The 8,925-nt window shown below is 34.3% G+C and overlaps 1 protein-coding gene across 2 annotated transcripts in view; it reads right to left on the bottom strand.

Annotated features, from left to right (window-relative positions):
• Positions 1–7,289: 7,289 nt before the first annotated feature.
• The window catches only part of LOC123879033 (serine proteinase stubble-like), a 40,669-nt gene continuing 39,033 nt past the window's right edge, over positions 7,290–8,925 (bottom strand). For both annotated transcript variants that reach the window (XM_045926534.1, XM_045926535.1), the window contains one exon: positions 7,290–7,303. The gene's annotated coding sequence lies outside the window, so the exon portion shown is untranslated. The remainder of the gene's footprint in view (positions 7,304–8,925) is intronic.

Raw genomic sequence — 8,925 nt, 5'->3', positions numbered from 1 at the left:
ACAGTTAAAAATCCTTAAGAAGAGAAATTTAAAAGTTGGAGATTTTGTGCGGATTAGTAAGTATAAAGGTGTTTTTGAAAAAGGTTACACTCCTAATTGGTCCACCGAAATATTCCGTATTAAAAAAGTACAGAAAACGAATCCTGTTACTTACCTTATAGAAGATGCTAAACATCAGCCAATTTTGGGCTCATTTTATGCAGAAGAACTTCAAAAAACAGAAAATCCTAATGTCTATCTTATTGAAAAAGTTTTAAAAAGAAAAGGAAACAAGATATTTGTAAAGTGGTTAGGATTTCCATCGAGTGAAAATAGTTGGATAGATAGAGCGAATATTTTATAACTAACCAGTTCCCAATTTATTTATTGTTATTTAAGTGATAGTATAGTTATTTTACATTCATTGTAATAAAAGTAATGAAAGAGAGCAGTATTCTCAATTGGTTTATAAATCATTTACCATTTGAACTTCATCTACCTGGATATAATTACTGTGGTGCTGGTACAAAATTGTATAAAAGGCTTGCACGGGGAGATCAAGGTGTAAATAAATTGGATGAATATTGTAAACAACACGATATTGCATACGACTTGTCAACTTCATTAAGTGATCGTCATAAGGCTGATAAAATATTGATGAAAAGGGCTAAGCAACGTGCTTTAGCATCTGATGCAACTTTGGGAGAAAAGATAGCAGCAAATTTAGTTAATAAAGCTATGATAGCTAAATTGTATACCGGATCGGGACTGACTAGTAAAGCTAACAATTCTAAAACAGTGTCGCCAAAAAAATCCGCTTCAGGCACTGGTTTGAAAAAACACTTTAAACATGTTGTTGCTCATGCAAAAAAGCATGTGCAAAAAATGAAACCCAAATGTAAGAAAATGGCTATAGAATTAGCCATAGCAGCGGCTAAAGAATTGACTAAAGACTCGTCAATAAAACTTCCTCGAATTATACCAATTCCAAAAACTGGTGGAGTACTTCCTTTGATACCTATTTTTGCCGGATTATCTGCTGCGGGTAGCTTAGCTGGTGGTGCTGCAGGAATCGCTAAAGTTATAAATGATTTGAAAGACGCTAAAAAACGTTTTACAGAATTAAAGAGGCATCATGAAAAAATGGAAACCCTCCATATAGGCAAAGGTTTACATATCAAACCGCATAGAGGTAGTTTAGGAATTTACATTTCAAATGAAAAAAACTAAGAGAAAGGCTACCCAAACGAGCGCTCACCAATATCGACATCATCAACCATTCGCAAGACATTCCTTACTTTCGAGGGGTGTTTATGAGAGATGAGATGCCAAAACATCCTTTTCGAAAAGAATGTGGTATAGTTAATTTGGATAGCTCCAATAATCCTGGCTCTCATTGGGTAGCCTATGCAAAAGTAAATAATGAAATTCAATACTTTGACAGCTATGGAAATTTAAAACCACCTAAAGAGTTAATTCAATATTTAGGAACTGGTATGAGTTATAATTACAAAAATTTTCAAGGTAGTCATCCTTATAACTGCGGTCATCTATGTATAAAGTTTTTAAGAAGTTTTTGGAATACACAAAATAAAATGTATAAATAGTTCAGTAAAATCAGTAAATTTTTAGTTTACGATCATGTCTGTAACAATCACTATTACCGGGCACAAATCTGTGTTGGAATCATTTTTTCAACCTCCTCTTATTCTCGATGGTGAATATGAATGCGGTTTATTATATTTTTCTGCTCTGAACTCAATACCAAACATAAATCATAGCAATAACATATTTGCATATGGTGATGAATGTAAATATTTAAAAATTCCATATGGTACTTATGATTTATATGACATAAGAGAATATCTTGCGAGTAAGTTAGACAACTGTGAAATTGAAATAAAACCAAATAATAATACTTTAACATGCTCGCTTTTTTGTTCCAAAACTGTACATTTTGACGTAGAAAACAGTTTAGGACGCTTACTTGGTTTCCCAAATGTAAAACTTGAAGCAAATAAATGGCATGAGTCTGTAAATCCAGTTAACATTCTTCCCTTGTCTGTCATCAGGATCGAATGTGATCTTATATTCGGATCATTTAATAATGGGTTTGCATCACATATTATTCATGAATTTATTCCTAACGTTCCTCCAGGATATCGATATATAGAAATTCCAAAAAATATTATTTATCTTCCTGTTAATAAGAGTAATATATCATCCATAACTGTTAAAATCATTGACGAAAACGGTAACAATATTGATTTTAGAGAAGAAAATATCCAACTGAGACTTCATTTACGTAGAGCAAAATGATAGTGTTTAATAAAACACTTGGATATGAGGTGAAAAGAATCAATCATTTGCCTGCTACTAAAGCGCGTACACGTATTAAAGCAAATCGTAATATTGTAACAAAAAGAAACAAAGATTTTCTCCGATCACTCGGATTCAAAGTATGAATATTCTAAATATTAATAACACCCCAGTATTCGATAATTCTATCGAAAGTTATGAGATCCACACGTACAATCCATACAATAACAGCTTTAAAGAAAATGATGAAATTCGCATTCCAATACATCAGCAAGACATATACATATTACCATGTAATAGTTCAATTTATGTTGAAGGCTTTGCCACAGTGACTGGAAAAGATCAATCGGGGAAAGAAATAAAGAAACCTGTAAATTTTACTAATAACCCTGTTATGTTTCTATTTCAAGACATTAGGTATGAAATGAACGGTATTGAAATAGATCGCGTAAGAAACCCTGGAATAACCACAACATTAAAATCATACATATCGATGAATGAGGGGGATAGCAAAGTCGCAGCATTGTGGGGTTGGCAAATGGATGGTTTTAAAATGACAGAGGGATATTTTAATGCTGTTATACCACTGAATAAAATAATGGGATTTGCCGAGGATTATAATAAAATTATTATAAACTGTAAACATGAACTTATTCTGAATAGAAGTAATAGTAATTTAAATAGTGTAACAATTCACAAGGATGATAATATACATATAGAAGTACGAACAATTCAGTGGCGTGTGCCGCATATAAAAGTTTCGGATCGTGAAAGACTCTCACTACTTAAGTATTTAGAAAAAGACAAACCTATTCAAATAGCATTCAGAAATTGGGATTTATATGAATATCCTTTACTTCCTAAAACTACAAAACATTCGTGGTCAATTAAAACTACTTCTCAACTTGAAAAGCCTCGATATGTTATTTTTGGTCTACAAACTAATAGGAAAAACAGTAAGACTAATGATAGTTCTATATTTGATCATTGCAAATTAACAAATGTAACACTGTTTTTAAATTCACAATATTACCCATACGATTCACTTAATTTGAAATTTGATGAAAATAAATACAGTATATTATACGAAATGTACACTCAATTTCGTCAGTCTTATTATAATCTTCCTGTTGACCCGTTGTTTGATCTGATCACATTTAAAGAAAAGGCACCACTGTTTGTAATTGACTGTTCAAGACAAAACGAGAATTTAAAGACAGGACCTGTAGACGTACGTTTGGAAATTGAAAGTTCGCAAGAAATCCCGGATAAAACATCAGCATATTGTCTTATAATAAACGATCGCCTCTTTGAATATAAACCCTTAAGTAATATTGTCCGCAAGTTGTCATGAATGTCATCATTGATGTACAAGGATTCAAGACGGATTCCAATGAGTTTATAGTAAAAGAAATAGCTATATTATGTAATAACCATATCCAGACTTATTTAATCAAGCCACCATACCCATTTTATAATTTAACGAAAACGGAAAGAAAACAAGTTTGTTGGATAGAAAGAAACAGAGGAATACATTGGAAAGAAGGTTTTATTTCATACTTAAACTACAAAGGATATGTAAACATGAATAATTATTTAAATAATAAACGTGTTTATGCTAAAGGTGTAGAAAAAGTGCAGTGGATATCGAAAATGTTTGGTTGCGATAGTGTTTATAATTTGGAAGATAAATCTTGCCCTAGCTTATTAAGTTTGTATGAACAATACGAAACGAATAGTGATGTGTTTAGTTGTTTATACCATCCTTCAATATGTGCATTAAAAAACGTGCTTGTTTTAAGAAAATGGTGTCTCGATAATAAAATTTTCTAATAAATATATATCTAGTAGTTTTTATTTACTTTCCTTTTGTTAAGGGTTGATTAGTAATATAAGTATGACTAGCAAAGTTTAGTCAATATTTTTATTAGTTGTTGATTAATACGACTTTAGTTTATTCATGTACATGGTCTAAGAAAGTCATTCCTTTTCAAAAACTCAAAGTAATCATCATAATTATTAACAAATAAAAATGATATTAAAAGTTAATGATTTAGTTGACGTTGTTATTGTAAAATGGAATTTGTGTGGGCTGCATCATGTACATATATTAAACTATAAGGAATACGATGGTATTCTGATATCAACGATCTCAAAGAAATCCAACATTTATTATAAAGGTCTTAAAGTTTCCGCACGCGTATTAAGAATAAATAATAAGTATGTTGACTTGATACCATCAGCTGATTAATGTGTAACTAAAACCGTCTGATTTTCATAAATAACCTTATAAAGCTGAGTTATTAGGATTTATCTGAAATTGACACATTAAAAGTAATTTGTTGAACGATTTAAAAAAACCATTACTTATATAAATTATAAATCCAAATAATTCTAAAATGAGATGTCAATAGTGATAAGTAGGCTATCCAAGAATAATATCACCATTGAATCATCTTCGAGGAGTTTGTGACAACCTGATCATTCTCTTGTTACTGATTATATTTAACATCGATCGTGAAATTGGAAGTTGTAGCTCACGTCTATACGATGCGCGGCGCGGCGCAGCTACACCGCTAGACGCGCCGCGCTTTATCTAGAGACGTGAGCTACAACTCCCAATTTTACCCTACTACTATATATAAGCCTACTTTGTCGTATTCGTTTATAAGTTGCGAAAAACCAAATTAATTTTGAATTTCGCGGGCAGACCCGTCTCATGCATTAACAGACGCACACGCACGGTCTTATACAGCCTGAATTCAATAGGTCCCTGCAACTCGTGCGATGATGTTATTTGATGTCATCAGTTCACCCTAGTGTCGAGGTCTTCTATGCTGCGGTTTCGATTGGGATTATAACGTATATCGGGTTTTCGAACTATATGTACTGCCAATTTGCCATCTTGTATAAGGATTAGCAAGCTGAAGTGGCAATGGGCAGGCCATGTCTGTCGCAGAACCGACGGCCATTGGGGCAGACGTGTTCTGGAGTAGAGACCGCGTTCCGGTAAGCGCAGTGTGGGACGACCTCCAGCCCGCTGGACCGATGACCTGAAGAAGGTGGCGGGGAGCAGGTGGATGAGGAAGGCGGAGGACCGTGTTTGGTGGCGCGCTCTTGGAAAGGCTAAGAGGCCATGTCCAACAGTGGACGCTTACAGGCTGATGGAATGGAATGTTGGATATTAAAATTAATGTATGTTGGTTAGGAAACAGCCCGTCGAGTCTTCCAGGAATAACTTCTCCCTTACCGAGAGCTTTCTGGGAAACCGACGAAACCAGTCTGGCGTGTTTGCATACATGATACGAGTCGCAAAATCTATACTTGATATTATAAATGACTAGCCGATGCCCGCGACTTCGCCCGCGTGGATTTAGGTTTTTCGAAATCCCGTAGGCACTCATGTGCTAATCCAGGATATTATCTATCTCCATTCTAAATTTCAGCCAAATCCGTCCAGTAGTTTTTGCGTGAAGGAGTAACTAAGATACACACACACATACACACAAACTTTCGCCTTTAATAATATCATTAGTATGATAGTGTGATAAAATGTGTATGTCCGTCTAAATTTTCAATCAACCGTCCGTTTTTGACGAAATTTAATAATTACAGAGGTCTTGCATCCCGGGAAAGTATCCCGGAAAATCAGAGTTCCTGCGTGATTTTTAAAAACCTTCAACCACGCGGATGATGGGCATCATCATATTATAAATGCAAAAGTGTGACGGCTGTCTGTGTCTAGCTTTTCACAGCCCATCTGTTGAAGCGATTTTGATGAAATTGTTTATTAGTACAGAGATATAGGCTACTTTCAGTTCTGGGAAATCAAAGAGCTAGAGATTAGCCACAGCTATAGCACGGTAATATTATGTATCAGTATTCCAACTTCATACAAACGGACGAAACGCGAGCTATACCTACGCACCTCGATGTCGGCAGGCGCTCGACACGCAGACAGTCGCGACTGTGCCGCAGTGACGAACGGGCGGTGTTTTGTTTTTCTAACAATAACCGCGCGATTTTTTCGTTGTATGTGAAACCCGATCAAAGAAGCCACAATTTCAGCTCAGAATGTCGGTATTTAAGGTACCGGGACTACAATAAGATTAATTCGCAAATTTTTTGATTGTACCCAGCGATGATTTTGTGGAATATATAGAAAAAATGGAGAAAATATTCCGAACTTCATTTAAAACCAAATATATAAATTGTAAAGTAGCTGTAGGTATCTATAACCAATTAAAAGATATTCATTTTTCTCCATCTTGTCCATGTTTCCCAAAACAATTTTTAATTAACAGCTTTATACTAGAATGCGGATTTTTTAAAGTTTAAAATTTAATAATTCGTAACGTTCGTTTAATTTCCTACGTCTCAGTCGAGGCGCAATTATTTTTCGGTCTCAAATGTATAAGACCGATTTGTTATTCAATCATAAACATGGTTTTTTAATTAAATCTACCAATCAAAAAACAACACGCATTTTTATTGAACATTTCCTATGCAATTCATAAAGTATTTTATTTGTTTATATAAAAAAAGTATATTTACAATCACAAAACTAGATGGAAACACAAAGTAGGCAAATGTAATTAAACTGCTGGAGGCGGGCAGCCCTACCGCATGTTTACGTACCGCGCAACTGTAGGTATCTTTTTCAAAGAGACGGCCGAGTTAGAATACTGTATAGATAATAATATTACCGTGGCTATAGTTTGCGTCCCAGAGATGGTTTCAAAAGTGTGTGCCAATTCGCACTGGGCCAGCGTAGCGGACTATGGATTCAAGATTCGTGATTTTTTATTTGCAGAAACATTTTTTACATTGTCCAGTAGAAATGATTCACCTTACATAATCAGGCATGCAAAATTTGTACAAAGTCTAAAACTATTCATAAATAAATTGATTGATTGATTGATTCTTTGATTTTCAAAAATTCATCTATTGTGTAGAACCACCTTTCTATTAGCCACCGTACCTTTTACCACCTTTTTTACCTGTACTCAGCAAATAAAGAATATTATTATGATTACCGTTTAAGCCTTAATTGAAATAAATTTAATGTGAGTTCTGAGTTCCCTAAACGCCTTTGGTAAACTATGATTGATTTTACTGCGCAATTTTTTAATAGAATGGCACTTAAATTACAGCCTGGCATTCTTTTTTTTGTGGGATCCCTAAGTAGAACTAAACTCTAACTCTGGACTAAACTCTTCTCATGCTGATAGGGGACCTGTGCTCAGTAGTGGCCCGGCAATGGGTTGAGAGGTGATTGCGATCGTAACACTGCATGTACTATGTAGATGCAGCTGTCATATTATACCGTAATCGATCCCCAGAGTCCAACCGTACAAAAGACTTCAACGCGATGTCAGCTGCTAAATTTAAATTTAATTATATCTAAGTAAAATTGTGATATTTTCACTTTTTTCATGACAAATAATTTCAAGAGGTTAGAGATTTAATTTTTAACAAGTTTTTATGATAGTAACGCTATCTATGGTTATACTTTAACACTTAATTTATCGATTTACCACATGCATGCAGCCTGCAGAGGCATGGCCTTTTTACATTCACATACCTAGAATGTGTATCTAGTTTTTAGGTTTTTCATTAGATGGCGCTCTACACCCTAAAGTAATACATAATATTATTATATTATATAATAACCATTATTATTATGACGGCCTTCCAAACTTACTTTTATTAAACCCCGACCCAAATAGAGGGATGTTATAAGTTTGACGTGTGTATCTGTGTGTGGCATCGTAGCTCCTAAACTAATGAACCAAATTTAATTTAGAGTTTTTTTTGTTTGAAAGGTGACTTGATCGAGAGTGTTCTTAGCTATAATCCAAGAAAATCGGTTCAGCCGTTTGAAAGTTATCAGCTCTTTTCTAGTTACTGTAACCTTCACTTGTCTGGGGTGTTATAAATTTTTGATTTATATACTGTGTTGTGTCAGATGATTGCTTTTTAAGTTTCGGACCTCAATAAAAAAAAGAACCCTTATAGGATCACTTTGTTGTCCGTTTGTCTTTCTGTCTGTCTATCTGCCAAGAAACCTAGAGGTTACTTCCGGTTGAACTAGAATCATAAAATTTGGCAGAACGGTAGGTCTGTAGCATATGGAAAAATCCGAAAAGTGAATTAGTAATTATATTTAAAAAAAAAATGTGTTCTTGAACAAATACTTAGTATTTTCAATTTTCACAATAAGATAAGATGAAGTGGGGGATATGAAAGAACTTTACCTAGTATATATTCTAAAACATTTTTATTTATTTTACGGATAATAGTTTTTGATTTATCGTGCAAAATGTCGAAAAAATACCCGAGTATGGAACTCTCGGTGAGCGAGTCTGAATCGCACTTGGCTGTTTTGAAGATACGGAGCGATTCTGCACCAGAGAAAGTACCTATTTCTTGAGAAACAACATTGTTACTGAATTCAGTTAAGTAACGTATTTTTAACCCCCGACCCAAAAAGAGGGGTGTTATAAGTTTGACGTGTGTGTATCTTTGTATCTGTGTATCTGTGTATCTGTCTGTGGCATCGTAGCTCCTAAACGAATGGACCGATTTTAATTTAGTTTTTTTTTGTTTGAAAGATGGCTTGATCGA

Source organism: Maniola jurtina, chromosome 27 (assembly GCF_905333055.1).
Source record: "Maniola jurtina chromosome 27, ilManJurt1.1, whole genome shotgun sequence".
In the NCBI taxonomy this organism is placed as follows: domain Eukaryota; kingdom Metazoa; phylum Arthropoda; class Insecta; order Lepidoptera; family Nymphalidae; genus Maniola; species Maniola jurtina.
Note: the sequence above shows the minus strand (reverse complement) of the source record. Positions and strands in the feature narration are given on the sequence as shown.